We start from the raw sequence: 19256 nt of genomic DNA, 5'->3' as shown, positions 1-19256 counted from the left end.
AGTTGTTCACAGAAGGAGCTCCAGGGCACACCTTTCCCATTATATCCTATGTGAATGGTGCCCCCTGACACTGTAACAGGTTGTCCTGCATGAACCTTCACGCGTCCTGCATGCACCTTCTCTTTATGCGTGATATTCCTAGGACCCACTCTGGTTCCTGTTTGATTTTTTTAAAGAGTGGGGTAGGGAGGACTCCTGCATCTATCTCAGCAAATTAGCAGCACAGAAGTTGTGATCAAAATAGAAATATCCTAAGCTTGGAACAACCCAAAAAGAGAAAGTGGAAGTCAAAGGTTTGGATGCTTTACTTCTCCCAAAAAAAAAGCTTCAGTTTTCAGCATCATGGCTCTGAGCTCCCCTGCAGGTGGTTCTGAGCCACCCATACTAACAGTAGCTGGATCCTTCAGAAGCTCACAGCCAAGGGGATTATTGCTGTACGATGATAGATTTTATTGAAGACGAATGTACAGTTATTAATGGGAGTTTAGAGGAGGAACTAGTCAGAGTTCCCCAGATGCCTTCTGTTATAGCTCTGTTTTCAGTAAGATGCTGAGAGTTAGAACCGAGAGATATTGAACAGTGGCTTAGTCTACATGCATCACCCAAGATATGTTTGTGAGATGCTCCCAGCAGTCAACCTCAAGGCAAGGAGTCAGTGCCTCCCTAAGAGGAACCCATTTCAATTGATGAGGTTTTTGGTCTGAGCCAGTCTTCCCTTGGTTGGAAGGGAAAACGTGAAATGTAGGTTTCGGGTTTCTGTGCAACATCCAGATCCATGCAGGAGGCCTACATGTATGGAGAAAAAAGAATGGCTTGGTCTGAGCCAGTCTTCCCTTGGTTGGAAGGGAAAACGTGAAATGTAGGTTTCAGGTTTCTGTGCAACATCCAGATCCATGCAGGAGGCCTACATGTATGGAGAAAAAAGAATGGCCAAAAAACTTCTTTAAAGCCATTAATCATCAACTTAGGCAATTCTGAAGCTGCCCTGAGAGTGTCTGTGGTCAGTGCTAAATTTTCGAGATCATCTTCTGCATCTATGATCCATGAGAAAAGACTTGAATATGGGTCCCCAAGGGCAGAGACAGTTCCATTCATTCTCAGAGCCTAGCATGCCTGGAACCCAGTAGGTGCTTCCTATGTATTAGTCCTCCATATAATAGTTCAGTTGAGTTCAACAAACATTTATGGAGTACCTGTGTGCCTGGCATCATTTTAAGGGTTGAGAATAAAGAGATAAATAAGACTCTCCATTGACTTAAAAAGAGAGGACACTCAATAAATGTTCTTTGAGTTGAATTACTGACTGAGTGATTCTACAAGATAGACTCCAAATTACAAACTGAGTCTGAACAGAAGCCTCCAATCAACTGAATCCAAAGAACTGGTTTGAGATATATGCAAAAGATATTGATCAATTCACGCGTATGGTTTGAATTTCTTAACCACACCCGTATTCCCTGTCTTAACGCACCTATGCTGATTTATTTCTTTCTATACCCCCTACCCCCACTCCAGCTTTTTTCTGAGCAATAAAGTCCAGGAGGAAGCTTTCTATCTCTGGCCTTAGGACACACAGAAACACAGAGATCTTCATAGGATTTGAATGGATGTCCTATATTAGCATTATGCTTCTACCAGCTGGGACCATCCACTGCAGAGGTGCCAAGATGGATTCACTATCATGTTGACACAGCTTTATTCTATCTTCTTCAGTATAACCTAGAATTGTCCTTTTAAGTTGTGGGCAAACAGCATTGAGATGGATAACTTCTACTTTTTCTAACTTTGTGAGTATATCTCTAGATTAACATGGAAGTTATATAGGGTTTTTTTCTTCTCTTTGGCAGTTTGGTCTATAAAATCATACTATTTATATTTGTTTGCCCCTAATTGTCAGAGGAGACTGTCCTTGTCACTGGAAAATAAGGATGAGTGGTCATACAATGGCAGAACACAGGCAATCACAAATAGTCAGGGAAATAAAAACTAGTAACAAGATGAATGTACAGGAAGCAAGCGTGACAAAGAGAGGTGGCAGTCAGCACGGGCCATTGCTTCCACCACACAGCCGGTGGCTCTGTGTATAAATGCTCAGCAGGCCTCAGAGAGGGAGCTGGAAATAAGTTTATACCTGAGGCAAAATCGACTGTCAAGTCAACTTGAGGCCCAGCAAAGGAAAGAGCGAGAGGAGGGTGGAGTGACTGGCAGGTGCTACGTGGGATTTACTGCATCACGTCCCAGCCTATCTAGCGTCCTTAAGGAACACAGTTCTCCCGAGCATGAGCCAGAGTAGAAGGACGCTCAGTCCTGCTCTCCCCTGTGCCTCCTAGGTCCTAGACTAAATGAAGAGCTCACATATAAAATAGATGTGCGAAAACCCAGGGATTGGTGATACATGTGACACACACAGTGGCAGTCCTCATTCTCTTATCCTTACTTCACTTGCCAGAGAGGTGAACACAGTTCCCCATACTGCCCCCAAAGTGCCACTGCCAAAATTTTGCTTGTTTTGAAGCTGGAACAACTTTGATGTTTTCTTAACACAGGCAGGCGCTTCATTAAAGCACCATGGAGTATTCCAGCTCTGTTTTCCCTGGGGTGAGCTGGATAAGATCCAAGCTAGGATACCAGACACACACAGGCAAAAATTATACAGGCAGAAAAGTAAACCTCATTATCCTTCCAAGACACAATCTTACCTGCTTTAGTTAATTGTTATGTTTGCACAGGGAGGGGAGTTGCTTCATCAAAGACATGTTTTTGAGAGACGTGTGGAAGTCCAGAGCCTGTGGGCTTACAGTCTAACTGGAGGTCCAAGTGAGACAGCTGGGAACAGTACTTCCCCCAGGGCAGGCGAAGGACACAGAGCAAATTCCAGATCAACGCAGGGAAAAACCTTCATTTCTTTCTTTTTCTTTTTTTTTTTTTTTGAATCAAAATTGATTATACATACTTTGGGGGTTCAACATTGAGATATGTTGATCAAATCAATATTACTAGCATATGTACTGTTACAAATCATAATTATTCTTTACTCCCCTTGTCCAATCTCTCTCCATACCCCCTTTCTCTCCCTTCCCCCCTCTAATTGCCCTAGATTTCTTCTCTCCTTCTGAAAGAGTAATGGTTACTCTGTTGATTTGTTGCCTAGATGATCTGTCCAATGCTGAGAGGTGTGATCAGGTCCCCCAATGTTATCATAGAGCGGCTGCTTCTTCTGTCACTCTGACATGGGCTTTGTGGAGAGAGACGTCCTCCTCTTCTCTTTATCTCTGCTGGTGACCCACCTTCATTTCTACTAACTGGGTCTCAAGAAACTGATTCTTTGGGGAACTACAGTTTGTCCCTATTGGAATTAGGACTATTCGACACTGAGCTTATTTAAAACTGAGGGACAGTAGTCAGGAAGGGTGGGGAAAAATGCTTTTGAAGTCATTGACACACTCCCCAGACTTTAAGCAGTAGAGTATTTATAAGAAAAGTTGAGTCACTTCAAAAATGTTTGATTTCTGGGCCGGCCTGGTGGTGCACTGCTACAGTGCGCCACTTGGGAGTGCGGTGGCGCTCCCGCCGAGGGTTCGGATCCCACATACAGACCGGTTCCCACTCACTGGCTGAGCGAGGCGCGGGGGCAACACCGAGGGTTGCGATCCCGTGGCCGGTTCCCGGTCTGGTACGGGCGTGACACTGAGGGTTGCGATCCGTTGCCAGACACGGAAAAAAAAAAAAAAAGACAAAAAGGCAAAAATGTTTGATTTCTTGCACCAGTTCCCAGGTCATATGTTCATTCTTTCAACTAGCACTTCTCTTCTATGTGCCAATCGCTGTGCTAGGCCTGGAGGGATATGACAATAAATAAGACAAGGACGGTTTGTCTCCTGTTATAGCCTAAGCAGTTAAACGTACTAAAAAGTGATTTTTTTAAAAGAGTATGTACAGGGAGTTCAGGGGTCTGAGGAAACGAATCCAAGATCAAGGCAATATAGAGTGAAGGCCACCTAATGTCTTCCTGGAATGCACCTCTCTTCTGCAGACACAATGACACAATGTATGTCCGCCTCCAGTCTAGACTGTAAATTCCCAAATCCATAGTCCCTAGCACAGTACCTGGCACAAAGTAGATGCTCAACATACATTTTGAAATAAGGAAAACAAGATTGCCTTCTGGATGAAATATAATGGATCAGATCGAGGATATACAAAGTCAGGTACAGCTGACCCTTTTTCCAACTAGAAACTGTACAGGTAATGTCATAGGACATGTAATACCTTTTTGCCTGCATGTGTTTGTCCCTTACATCCTACTACATCCTGAGAGCAGTGTCCTACCTTACTTGTCTTTGTAACAGTGTGTAGACCAGTGCCTGGGACATGGTAGGTGTTCAATAACTATCTATTGAGTAAATGAATGAATCTGAATTCAAAAGTATTAATAGAAGGGTGGTTGGATAGTAATGGAAGTGAGGGGAAATTAGGTAAGTTAGATACTGTCTAAGGGAGGTCGACAGACTGAAACAAACACCCTGTTTCGGTGACATGGATGTCTCCCAAGGAAAAGTGGATGCTGCAAGTGATCAAAGCCTGGCCTGAACTGGGTTTAAATCATAGTCTAATACCATGCAGGACATTCAAGACAGAACACGCTATCTGCTTACACGTGCATTCTGGTCCCTCCAGCACACTGTTCCCTTTCCTCTTCTGTTTTCTTAGACACTGCTTTTCCCCCAGAAGCCAATCTGGTGACGCCCATTATAACCCAAGCAGGATAACAATAGCATCTACCTCGCATTTGTATAACGCTTGAACTTCATAAAATGATTTCATGTCTCTTATCACATCATCCAGAAAGGCAACTTTCGTGATGTCTACCCATAAATAATAACTTGTCGTCATTATCAGTCAGAGGAACAGAAAAGATCGTGTACTGTTTTTCGCCTCTCTTTCCGGTTTGATTTTGCAGAGTAGCCGAGATGCTTCTCAGTCTCCTCTCTTTCCCAGCTCTATTGGCCTCAGTAACTGCCTGAAACAGCAGGGCTTCCGGCAAATATTCAGGCTCATGACCACAGAAATCCCAATGGAATGTCAATTTCCATGCTTTCGAGGTGAGCCAGGCTATTCTAATTTTCAGGAATTGTATGTTCTGCTAGGACACCTGTCCCTGTGGTGGCAGAAGTGGTCTGTTACTGTCACCACAGTTGCTCAAGGAATGGCTGTGAGCTGCAATTTTTCACACCATTAATGCATTGCTTACACCAAGGAGCACTGCTGGCAGCCTGGGACTGCATTAGAGACTTTGATGCGAAGCCCAGAGACCTCACTATCAAGCGGAAGTCAAAGGTAATCACTGGGACCCTACAGCTAACACTGCAGGGAAACCACCACTATTTATGTGTTTATCAGAGCTATGCTTCTGATTGTGATGGAGCCCCTGACAAATCAAGGAATGTTTGCATTGCTGCACTTTAGTGAGACTAATAGGATGTCAGCAGCAGCTTTCAATGCCTTTCCTGATGACCCATTCATAATAGCTTCCTGTGCCTGGGCCTCAAGAGTCCATGACTCACTTTGCAACTGACACCTGTATGTTTCTGAAAATGTTAGTCACTAGAGAACCCTATACACGCTAAATTTCTATTATGAGCCTTGTGGTATCATTAATGGTGAACAGCATTTACTTTCCAGTTACACTGCCAGGATTCAAATCTCCATTCCTCCACTTACTAATTGTAAGGTTTCAGACAAGTTCCTCTTTCAAAGTCTCAGTCTCCTCATCTTTAAAACAGGGATAATAGGAGGGGAGACAATCAGCTTTGTATCTCATGAATATTTGTAATAAATAAACAAACAAACAAACAAATAAATAAATAAATAAGAATGTAAAAAAATAATAATAAATAAATTTTTCAAAAAATTAAAAATAAGTAAATAAAATGCACCAAAAAAAAGTAAAATTCCAACCTCCTTCTCTTCCCCAGCTGTTACCTTCCCCCATTTCTAAAAATAAAATAAAATAAAACAGGCATAATAACACCAACTACATATGGTGAAGATTAAATGATAAAATGAGTGTACAGTACCAGGTACAGTAAAATATAACTATTTTTATTAATTGCCTTTTTTTTTTTATAGGACCCAAGATAGGGTTTCACAAGATAGTAGAAAGATTAACAGGTAGAAATTACAGGAAGAGAGACTTTAGTAAGTTGTCTCTTACCAAGCGTCAAGCCCTGCCCTAGAAGACTGGCCATGCCTTCAATAAATATTTACTGAGGATCTAGTGTGTATGAAGCATAGGCCCCAGGTACATGAGCTGTCTGTCACTGGACATGTTCAAGCACAGGCCTGGTGAGAGAATGAGCCAGAACAGTGCACCTTCCACCACAGAAAAGCTAATGCAGCCTAGGGGACTATTCTGGGGAAAGTTTTAATCAGATTTCAAGGCTGAATAACCAACTTGCACCCATTTAAATCAACACAAAGTTGTGTGTGGGCCACTTTATTATGACAGGTGTCTATATGAACAAGGATAAAAGAGAAGGGGGCAGGGTGAACAGCAGGAGAGTTACATAATTGCCTATTTCAAGTTACTCGAAAGTCTTACCTGAAGAAACATACATCATAATTAAAGTCTCTAGGTTCCATTTAAGAAAAATGCTAGAACAGCTCAATTGTTTTGCCCCCAACACTCAGAATTTTTTCTTTTTGTTGCTGTGATTATGTTACTGGAAAGTGTTCATCATTACTGTCAGCTCTTTAGTATCGCAATATGGCATGATCAGGCTCAAGGCGCACCTTTTCTGCATCCTCAGCTTCCTTTTCTATTTATATTTCCATTTATTCTGACACTTGAAAGGAGAGGTGGGTGCAGAAAAGAGGGTGGGTAGGCAGGGGCGTTGTGTAAATAGTCACAGTCATGTGTTCATCAGTGCTTCAAGCAGGCCTTTCCATCTGACACGTTCCCAACACCCTCCCTTGAGGACACAGACCTGGGGAATGAGCAGCTGCTAGGCTGAGGAGGTGGCAAGGCAGGCTGACAGCCCAAGTAGAGCATGCGGTTAGTGGGTGAGAATGTACCAGAGGAAGAAAACTGGCAAAGGAAGGAGAGACTGAAAAAGGCCCACAAGTAACATTCTGAGAAGGCAGCCCACCCCAGTGAGCATGTTACAATATGCTCCCAGATGTCTCCTGTTATTCATCGGCGGCCATGGTTCTCAAACTTGCAAGTGCATATGAATCACCTGGAAATCTGGTTAAAATGCAAACCCTGATTCAGTAGGTCTGGGGTGAAGCCTAGATCAGGGGTTGGCAAACTGTGGTCTGCAGGCCAAATCTGGGCCAGTTGCCTGGCTTTTGAAAAAGAAAGAAATGTCATTGAAACACAACCATGCCCAATGATTTACATATTGTCTACAGCTGCTTTTGTGCAACAGAGACTTTATGGCCCACAAAGCTTAAAAAAGTTTTACCATCTGACCTTTCACAGGAAAGTGTTCTGACCCTTGTCCTAAAGGGATAGAAGCCAGAACATTTCTTTTTTGTGTTGGGCTAAAAGAATTTTTATTATGAATTTCAGTGAATAAGAAGAAAGTTCTTGATTTGAAAACAAAACAAAAAAAATGTTATAGGAACTTGGAGATTCATAATCCCTATAAGTGAATTGAAAGAGGAACATTCTAGAATTCCATGGTTCTAGAGAAGAGACCCAGTCCCTTAGAAATATACATAAGGCTGAAAAAGAATAGCAAACTCTTGCATGTTGTCCAATGTGTACCATAAATTAGATTCAGAACCACAAAAGTTTCTAAAGCCATCTCAGACCAGCTGAAAATAGCATGCTTCTTCTCTACTGTCTCATGGTCTCTTTAGCTAACAGAGTTCTTTCTCTTCAGCGAGGAACCTAGAACAATAATTCAACCTTAACATTGCATGACACAGCATTTTTCCCAAATTATTTTTCACATGCAATATAACATTTGATCTTGACATTAATCCTCCAATTTAGGTAAACTAATTCAGTTTGATGCAAGTAGTGTTATAAAGTCTTTTCCCAATGAGCTCACAGTCTAATCAGAGAGACAGTCATAAAAATAAACATCAACATGGTATGATAAATGCTAGTGGTCGGGAAAATGGCACACAGGAGTGGCTCAGAGAGGGCGTGGGCTGAGGTGGGAATTTCAGAATTTACCTTACAGGTCTTTAAATTGCGAGAGGAGGTTATAAGGAATGAGAAGATTGCCACAGCAAAAATGTTTACAGAATCAAAATCTAGGAAAAAAAGTGCTGGCCGATTAGCTCAGTGGCTTAGGGCATTGCCTTGCAACACCAAGGTCGGTTCCCCGTGCCAGCTGGCCACCAAAACAAAAAACAAAAAAATCTAGGGGAAAAAAAGGCAATGGTAGCATTTTACACAGAATGTTCTCATGATGTAGAAATTCACACATAGGAAATAAGAAAATTAAGGCTCAGAATTAACACAGATTAATTACTGAATGTAGGACACGTACTGAAGTCTCCCTAACTCTTAACATTGGTTCTTTCTGCTATATTAACTTTTCAAGGATGATCTTTTTTCAGCAATGATGTAATATGGATTTATAATGACAGTTATGATAATGATGGTTAACATTCAGAGTATGTTTTCTATGTGCTAGACTCTGTCTTCCAAAGGTCTAGCACCAGTACATGGATGTTACATGTTAGGAGATTTCAGCTCAATGAAATTAATATCTTCAAAATCTTTTGAGCTATCCAGCAAAAGAATAAGCTTTTTTTCATTACCAGAAGTAATGAGCTCTCTCTCTCTTAAAGGAAATGTCTACACTAAGGCTGAATCCATAAGAAGTTTTGGAGCTTTCTGTTATCTGAAAAGTCAGATCTCCTCCAAAAACAGCCAGTGAATTTCCCAAGGCAACAAACACAGCTACAGCCAAAGCTATGACCTGTATCTCCCCATTCTCTTTCCTCTACCTCCTTCTCCTGTTAATGTCAGATGAAGCGATGGGATGATTAATGAGGGACCCAGCATTGTATTCCTTGCAGTAGAATGGAATTCAGTATAGAGGGTAGTATGCAAATAGCTGAATTCTCCGTGTGACCCCGTGAGGGGCTTACTGAGCCTAAATTGAGCAACTGAAATATCATTAAGATATCATTCTACAATTACTTTTTTGCACCATTTAGACTTGTTCCTGCATGTAATTTCAGGTACCAGCCAAACGGCATACATTAGACTTAGGGCTTATTTGATTGCTATTTTTTTAAATTCAGACACCATCAAACATAGCTTCCTATGTCACAGTAATTTAGCTATGGAATATGTATGAGGAAGCTGAGTGTGTATGAAACAAGATAGAGTAAAACCCCAGGGAATGATGTGGTCTTTTATTTTACAGCATATTGCAATACTTTATGATACCAGAGATTCAGTCACATGTTTTCTTTATGGAATGACCTATCAACCCAATCCTCTTTCCAACATAATTCAAAAAGCACTTAACTGCAGCTCTCAGCTCTGAGCCTAGTTCCCCACCAGGCACGTGAGTAAAAGAAAAGTGTTCTATAATGAGCTCGGTTCTGTAATCTCAAGGGGTTTTATTCTCATGGAGGAGATTTGCAAGTGTTCAACCAACCGCTAGAGAAAAAAAGCAACACCTTCTAAAATAACCAAAAGAAGTGGAACAGAAAAATTTGAAGGGAATACAAATTTGAATGGGAATCTTAATAACATTAATTTTCATATTTCTTTTATAGGTTGGCTAAAATACTAATAATTTATTCTCTCTTGGCAGCTATCCATTTGTGCATCAGTTGTCATGCCACAATAATCAGCACACAAGAACCATGTCCCATTGGAGTGAGATCAGCTGGTCTACTGTGGCTACATTATGATTTCAATCCTTGTTTCCTGTAACGCTTCCGTAATGCAAAACCTAATGATTTTTTTCTTTAACCTTCGTGGTCTCCAGAGGTGGTACATCTGATTCAGTCTCTAAAGTAAGGTAAACAGAGCGGTTTGGAGGTCAGCACAGCGGGTTAGAAAGCAATAGAAACAGCTGTGCAGTCAAAGAAAGTGCTTAAGATTCTTTTGAAACTGACTTTGGTTTTCAGTGCCAGAAAAAAAAAAAATCAAAGGTACTGGTATTCCTCACCCTCATGCTAAGTATATATTTTCATAAATTAGTCAAACACAGCTCAAAGAGATGGTTTATCTTAAGGTTAATCTCAGATGAGAAATTAATGTTTAATTAATTTTAGTCAAGTCAAGAGGTGGCAGATATGCCTCCTTTATTTTTGTTCGGTTGGAACCTAATTACAAAAAGATCATTTATTCATTCATTTACTTAGCAAATATTTAACTATCTGAAGCCATTTTTTTCTTAACTAAAGCAAAACTCACTAGAAAGTTCTATGTTGCATTTATTTTCTTAATTTTAGACATTGGCCTAACTCCCCAGTGATACCACCCTTGCCTTGAGTGAATATTTGAGGAAATGTACATTAAAAATATTTGCTACCTGTGATCACTTTTAATTAGCAAAAGTGCCAAATCTGTGCCTTTGGAATTCTAAATGACTTTGGCATAATGAAGCAGCATTACAGATTAAGTAATCTTCAGGCTAGGAAACTTTCACCAACAAATGGGATTTGTCCCTAAATTAATCACTTAACCCTCATGATGCCATACTGTTGTTTCTTTGTTCCTCAAGATCAGTGATTCTCAATCTTCCCTGTACATTGGAATCACCTGGGGAACTTTAAAAGTTGCTGATGCCTGGTATTTACTCCTGGAGAGACTGAGTTAACTGGTCCGAAGTCAGACCAAGTCATAGTCCTTTCAGGCTGCTATAACTAAATACTTTAGACTGGGTGACTTATGAAAAGCAGAAATTTATTGCTCACAGTTCTGAAGGCTGTGAGTCCAGCAGAGTCAGTGTCTGGATCAGGGCTTGCTCTCTGCTTCAAAGATTGTGCCTTCTAGCTGTGTCCGCACATGGCGGAAGGAAAAAAGGAGCTCCCTTGAGCCTCTTTTACAAGGGCACTATTTCCAATCGTAAGAGGGGAGCCCTCATAACTCAATCATTTCCCAAAGGCCCCACCTTTTAATACTATCACATTGGGTTACAATACATGAATTTTGTAGGGAAACCAACATTCAGACCTAACATCCTGAGTGTTTCAAATATGCACACAGAATTTATAGCCACCACCCTGAATTATGAGAACACAAACATCTGGTCATGTCCCTCCTTTGCTAACAACCCTTCAATGATACACAACCCTGTGACTGCTGGGTAAATATCAGAATCCCTAACAAGGTTGTCAGTGCCTTTAGAGATCTAGCCCCTGCTTCCATCTCTCCCCCTCTTCGCAGCCCCTCAGTAATATGCTTTCCATGTTGCTGGTCTTCCAACCAGTGTAATCATAGCTACTTTAAAAAATCCCCTCTAGCTTGCTTTATTGAAAAATAACTTTTTCCTTGCTTTGTAGTTAGCCCTAAATCATTAACAGATTAGATCACAACACAGCAAAGTCACACAGCTGGGAATGAGGCGAGGTCATTGGACCCTAAAATAACGTCAAGGACAAGAACAGAAACCAGACGGAGGTACTGCACCACAGATGACCTCAGAGGACAGCTGATTATCATACTTGGAGATCTCGCCCCCATCCCCTTTCATGTAGCCCCCATCCTCAAATTCCATTAAACCTCCCTCCCCCAGGCAATCAGACAGGCAGCTGGGATTTTACACTCTGATTCCTGGTTGACGTCTTCCATAATAAAGAGCTTTTCTTTTAAGTACTATCTGGCACATATTATTGACAATCCTACAGGAGCTGCACTCAGACCCAGTTGGGTCAGGGATTTCCCTATGGAAGCTAGCCTCCCATGGCGAGAAGCTGTACACAGTGTGTCAAGCTAGAGCTAGGGCTAGGGCTCACAGACCCAAGCCCATTGTACAGACTGGGTCACAAACCCTTCACATGCAGGTCCACAAGCTAGGTAATAGGAAAAGATCCTGGGAGCCGTGGGTAAAATAATTAATAGGCTGTATTCAGAGCTAGGAGCAGCCGCCTAGTAGCCTCCTGGAGCATCCCAAGAAGCAGGGACTGCAGCGCATATCAGAGCCATTAATCCTTTATACTTAAGTCCATAATCCAGGACACCTGGGTGCCCATACTCAATTACATTATATAATAACCAAGGGACACCTGGGCGCAGGTGGATATTTACATTTTCCTATATTTTCCCAACGCAGTGGAAGCTCATCTCAGAATCACTCTCACAGTTGGCTGATGGTCAAGGAAAATCCCTCAAGACTCATTCATTTACACTGGCCACTCCCTTGGACAAACTGTTCCTTTTGCTGAAATGCTATTTCCCCACTTCTTCATCTGGCCAATATTTACTGATCTTTACTCTGAGTTGAAGCACCACTTCCTTAAGTAGAATATCTTTTATCTTACCCTATGACTCTCATCCTAAAAATGTTTCCCTGGGGCCGGCCCGGTGGCGCGCTGCTATAGTGCGCCGCTTGGGAGCGTGGTGGCACTCCCGCCGAGGGTTCGGATCCCACATACAGACCGGTTCCCGCTCACTGGCTGAGCGAGGCGTGGGAGCAACACCGAGGGTTGCGATCCCGTTGCCGGTCCTGGTCCGGTATGGGGGCGACACTGAGGGTTGCGATCCGTTGCCGGACACGGAAAAAGACAAAAAGGAAAAAAAAAAAATGTTTCCCTGATGTACCAAACACCTTCCTTGTTCATTACATGAAAACTGTGGGGCATTGAGAACAGGAACCTTGTCTATCTTGACTGCTGTGTCTCTAGTATGTAGCACAGTGTCTGGTACTTAATAGTAGCTCAGTAACTACTTGTTATTGAACCAGTCATGGTCCAGTCAGAGAAGAGGAACCACACCATGAATCCAAACAGAAAAAAATTTATGTAAAAAATTCTTAACTAGTAAAATGTGATTACTAAATGGGCTGAAGAGGACTCACAGCAAATGCTGGGAGCAATTATTCCCCTAAGGTGAAAGAGAATACCCAAGGAAGGAACCAAAAATTTGGAAGAACACCAGCTCACCCCAGAGACTGAGATTTAGACCTCATTGGAGAGGGTACAACTGCAACCTGCTGAACAGCAGAGAACTTCACTGGGTGCTGTGGGCCAGCGCTGGTCTGCAGGAGGGTGACACTAGTCCACAGGAAGCTGCCTACTGGGGTCCCAACAGGGTATAGCTGGTCTGCAGGCATCTTCCTACTGAGGTGCTGGAGAGTCTCAGTGGGCCTCCCACTCACTGAAGGCAGCTGTGCAGCTGAAGGAGGAAGAGAAAAAAGCCCACAGAAAAAGCTCTCCTTTCTTTGCCACGCCTGCAGTGTCTCTCTAGCCCCCTGGACTGACAAAACCTAACGCTGAGCCGGCTCTCAAAGGTGAAATGTTTACAGGGCCCAGCCAGCCCCAGAATCACAGAGCAAGGCCAAAAGCAACAGATTGAGAGGTGAGAGCCTATCAGTTGAAAGCTGGCACTGCTATAGATAATAGATGGATAGATATCCCAGTAAAAACAGAAAATGTATGAGTCTCTTCACGACGGCAAGAACCAAAAGCATGTTCAAAAGTCAAGATGAAAGCTTGATATTCACTTTCTTCTATTACATTCTTTTAAACTTAATTTTTACTTTTAATTGACAAATAATAACTGTATATATTTTTGGGGTAAAATGTGATGTTCTGGGGTAGAATGATACATTGAGGAAAGAGCAAGTCAGGGTAATTAGAATATTCACCTCACATACTTTCATTTCTTTGTGGTGAGAAGATCTAAAATCCACTCTTTTAGTAATTTTGAAATATACAATACATTATCCTTCACTACATTTCTAATTATGTCTTTTTTTCCTATTACTAACTTGAAGCCCAAACCATACGGGTAATTGCCATTTCATCTATCCTTTTCAGAGTTGTACCTCTCTTGCCATGGATCCAAAGAGCCACGTAACTGGGAAAGAAGCCAACATTGGATTACAAATCTCGTGGTTTTGCTTACCTGCAAGATGAACACTAAATCCCTTCAATTCCACTTTTCAGGAAATTCTGGTAGCAATGTTGCTAACAGTGAAAAAGCATAAACTAGAGAAAATAAATTAATCAGGATATTGCTTGTCGTACTTTCATATCATCAAGAATGTTTGAGTGCCAAATGAAAGCTTTGATGCAAAAATTAGAGCACAGAATGGTAAGATTCTTTTGATCCTTAATCAGTGCTTAAAACTTCAGCGGAATATCAACTGTGGCAAAGAATCATTAGTTTTATGATATATTTAAATTTCTGTTTTATTTAATAAGCAAATAGTGAAAATAAAATGCACATAGCAGGAAGATGATCTTTAGCTGGTGTCAGAGACTGAACAAATAACCATCCATTCTAGCCTGTCTCTTCACACATTCACATAATTGACTCAGAATCAAATGAATTCCTGAAAGCAATTAAATTTGCTTAAAAAATTCATGCATTTCTGGGGTACAGTAAGTGGCACAACCTTTTTGGAAACATTTCTAAAGAGCAATTAAACATATCCATAAATAAGGAAATAATCTAATATAAAGGAATAAAAGCTTTATTCCAAAGACATGTCACACGATATTGATAACCCATTCCAGTCCCACAGAAAGAAACTAAATCAGCAACAGTAGGGGAATTGTGGTATCATCCCATGAGAGACATCTACACAGCCATTAAAAATGACACGTAAGAGACTCTGGAATAACACAAGGAAATGACTATCTTATAATCACCTCGTGTTAAGTGAAAAAAAGTGCCTAAAAATCATATCTCTTATAGAATCACAACTAAAAAGTGCACAGGAGAAAACCTGAGAGACTTTTTCTTCTATCTTCTCTATAGGATGATTTTATAGAAATACAGATACTAGGTTAAAAAAAAGCAAATTCAAAATTTTGGCAGGTTCTTAAATTGTCCTCCCAAAAGATGTCGTACCACATTCACCTTCCTACTAGCAGTGCATTTTCTATATTTCCCACATATCCTATAATGTACATTTATAACCTTTGTACTGGGAAAAATAGCTTTTATATTTTGCTTTAAAACTTCCAGAGTCCAGTTGAAGAGATAGTACCAATACTTTGAAAAATTGAATAAAGACAGAATAATCGTCTACTTCTTTTGTAGCCGCCATATTTCCAGAGAGTAAAAGATCATGTCTAGGGTGTCAAACTGTGTTTTATTCATGTACTCACCATATTTAGTTAAACAAATATATGCACAAATTGATAAATGACAGGCTGGGGGGTGAGGACACAAAATCAGAACTGGATCTACCCTTAAATAACTCATGGTCTCATGCACATAAATAACTGAAACTAGGCAGAAAAAGAGAAGTGCCACCAGGGAGGTAAAGGGACTACAGGTGTTCACTAAGATTTGGGAAGTATATAGGTAGGCGGTGGGCAGTAGCCACACTGTATGGGACCCTAGAAAATCTCGTGCTAGAAATGCAAAGGAAATCATGGCAGAGCCTGAGGGTGGCAGGTCTATGTTCTCACCTTTGTTTTAGAAAATGATGATCCTGGGCCGGCCCGGTGGCGCACTGCTACAGTGCACCGCTTGGGAGCGTGGTGGCACCCCCGCCAAGGGTTCGGATCCCACATACAGACCGGCCGCTCACTGGCTGAGCAAGGTGTGGGAGCAACACCGAGGGTTGCGATCCCAATGCCGGTCCCGGTCCGGTACGGGCGTGACACTGAGGGTTGCAATCCGTTGCCGGTCACGAAAAAAGACAAAAAGGAAAAAAAAAAAAAAAAAGAAAATGATGATCCTCCTCCAGCGACACTCAAATTCAGGGATATTTTCTATTGCCCATCTTTCATTCATGTGATTACATTTACTAAACAACTCATGACACTTGATGCTAAGAATATACACATTAAATTTTTAAAATATTATAAAATAAAATGTAAAAAACAGTGTCTCTAAACTCAAGGTGCTTACACTTACACTCTAATGAAAGAAACATCCAAATAATCAGAAGCCAAAATTCAGTTTGAATAAATATCTAGAATACCTGAATCATATGCTACATGCACGGCACGTTTAACTTTTTAAGAATCTTCCAAACTGTTTTCTAATAGGTGTATAGGAATATCTCATTTTGCTTTAATTTTCCTTAATGAGCAATGATACTGAACAATTTTTCATGTGCTTATTTGCTAGCTCCATTTCTTCTTTTGTGAAATATCTATTCAAATCTTTTCCCCATTTCTATATTGAGTTGTTTTCCTATTATTGAGTTCTGAGAGTCCTTGGAATATTCCGATACAAATTCTTTTCAGATATATGCTTTGCGATTATTTTCTCATTTATGGCCTGTCTTTTCTCCTCCTAACTTGCACACAAATGTTCACAGCAGCTTTATTTGTGAAAGCCAAAAACTGTAAACAATGTTAATGTCCATTAACAGACTAGTGGATAAACAAGCTGTGGCACATCCATACAATGAAATACTACTCAGAACTAAAAAGGAAAGAATTACTATATACACAATTTCATAGATGAATCTCTAAATAATAACGCTGAGTAAAGAAGCCAAACAAAGAAGAATACATCATGAATGATTCCATTTACATAAAACTCTCAGAAATTCAGACAAGTCTATAGTGACAGAAAGCAGATCAGTGGTCACTTGGGGAGGTCAGGGATGGGCATGGGGCAGAGAGGGACTAGCAGGAGGGATTACAAAGGGCATAAAGAAATCTTTGAGGGTGATAAATATGTTCATTATCATGATTGTGGTGTTGGTTTCGCAGAAGTATTCATATGTCAAAACTCATCAGATTGTACAGTTTAAATATGTGTCAGTCATATTTCAATAACCATTAAAAAGCAATTTGAGAAATATGACAGTACAGATAATTGCAGGTTGCTATGGAAGCTCAGAGAAAGGGCGTCGAGTCTTGACTCATGGGTAGGGGGAGGCTTTCTGAAAGAAAGGATGCCCACGCTGAGCCTTGAAGAAAGGGGCAGGATGGGACAGAAGTACATGCAACTCCTTCCCATCCTGCGCACTGACAGCCCGCACAATTATTCATGGCTTTCTCTCTTCTTGAGCCTGCATGTCACAGTGCTCTGTGTTTTCTCAGATTCTGTATTCATCTATTTGACAACTCATTCATCACAGGGCCAGTTGTATTAACTATAATTTCTTATTTTCTGTATTCTTGATGCTCTGACACTTGGGAGCCTTGCAGACCCCGGGAGAGGCTGCCCTTCCAGCGTTAGCTAATTCCTAAAGATGATAACAACAACTTGCCTAAGAGCGCACCTGTCATTTGCAAACCAACCAATCCCAGGTTTATACCCCCAACTACCTCCTCATCTAACTCTCACACAGCAAGCTAAGACATCTCCTGCCCAAATCATCCCAAGGCCCAGTACCAGGCACCTGGAGAGGCCACCCCTATTGCTCAGAGTCCTCCAGAATTATTCAAACTGGCCAGTTCTGAGTGGCTCCCCCTGCCCTGCCTCTCCTTTCCTGAGGAAACCCCAGTTGAGGCATTAGCCAAAGTGCTCCCCTCGTTCCTGCTTCTGCTTCCAAAACCTGGTCTCCCCCTGTGGCCCTGCCTGGCGAGCCCTGCCTCTCATTTCTAGGAAACTGAGTAACATTAAACTTTTCTTTTGATGACATCCACCTCTCCATGGCATCACTCAGTTACCTTTACAAACTAAGACCCAGGCACTAAACACACCTCAGGGTCATTTTCAACGTGGTACTCTAAGCAGGGGATACTAATCTAACAGTATTAAGATGAGAGGTAAAATGTATTTGCCATCCCTGGAATAGAAATTATTCTGGTAAAGAAGGGGTTCGAGGATTTTAGGATTTTCTGTTTCCAATTCTGGCTGTGGGTTGCAGGGTGTGTGTGTTGGGAGGGGCATGGCTATCAAAGGGCAGTTACTTTCCCAGCAAGGCAGAAGAAAGGAGAAGGGGGAGCTGTGAGTGGTTAGCAGCCAGCATAGGGCAGCTGGGGAACAGGGGGTCGGCCTGGAAGGAGGGATCTGGCCTGGACACCAGGAGCTGTGACCACAGAACTCTCCCTTTTTGGGGCCTGGAAGGAGGGATCTGGCCTGGACACCAGGAGCTGTGACCACAGAACTCTCCCTTTTTCCTTCCCTCTTCTCAGATTCTGATCTTAGGACTTCAGAACAGGAATCGTAAACTTAAACGCCTACAGGAAGAGGCATGCAAATAATGAGACGGCTGTATGTACAGAGAATATTTCTTTACTTTAAGACGAAAAAAAATAGCAACGTAAGTGCAACAATAAATAACACTCAGAGGTGACTGTGGTATCAGGGAGAGATGGCAGAGGCAGGAAATGGCTCCCTGGGGAGCAACCTCAGCTCTGGCCTGTGTTTACATGCAGGAATACAGATCCAACACTGGTAGGTCTTCCATATTTAAGAAAAACCAACAATACAAAATTTTTTTTTTCCTTTTTGTCTTTTTTCATGTCTGGCAACAGATTGCAACCCTCAGTGTCGCGCCCATACCGGACCGGGACCAGCAACGGGATCGCAACCCTCGGTATCACGTCCGCCCCTTGCTCAGCCAGTGAGCGGGAACCGGTCTGTATGTGGGATCCGAACCCTCGGCGGGAGCGCCACCGCGCTTCCCAAGCGGCGCACTGTAGCAGTGCGCCACCGGGCTGGCCCAACAATACAAATTTTAATGTGAAAGTTCCCAATTTCTGACTGTTGTGTCCAATCAAAAACAGTGATCATGGGGCCGGCCCAGTGGCGCACTGGAGAGTGCGCCGCTTGGGAGCGCGGCGGCGCTCCTGCCGAGGGTTCGGATCCCACATACAGACCGGCCGCTCACTGGCTGAGCGAGGTGCGGGCGCAACACCGAGGGTTGCGATCCCGTTGCCGGTCCCGGTCCGGTATGGGCACGACACTGACGGTTGCGATCCATTGCCGGTCACGGAAAAAGACAAAAAGGAAAAAAAAAAAAAACAGTGATCATTTTTTGCAAGTTGACCTATTGGTATTGCCGGTCACGAAAAAAGACAAAAAGGAAAAAAAAAAAAAACAGTGATCATTTTTTGCAAGTTGACCTATTGGTAACTAATATACAATCTCTACTTTAGGAAAGTGATAAAAAGATATTTACTCTCCACAAAAATCTTCCCACATATTTGGAATCCAGAATTTATAACTAACCAGCAAAGAACAG

Source organism: Galeopterus variegatus, unplaced genomic scaffold, assembly GCF_000696425.1.
Source record: "Galeopterus variegatus unplaced genomic scaffold, G_variegatus-3.0.2 Scaffold543, whole genome shotgun sequence".
In the NCBI taxonomy this organism is placed as follows: Eukaryota; Metazoa; Chordata; class Mammalia; order Dermoptera; family Cynocephalidae; genus Galeopterus; species Galeopterus variegatus.
This window is presented reverse-complemented; position numbering follows the sequence as displayed.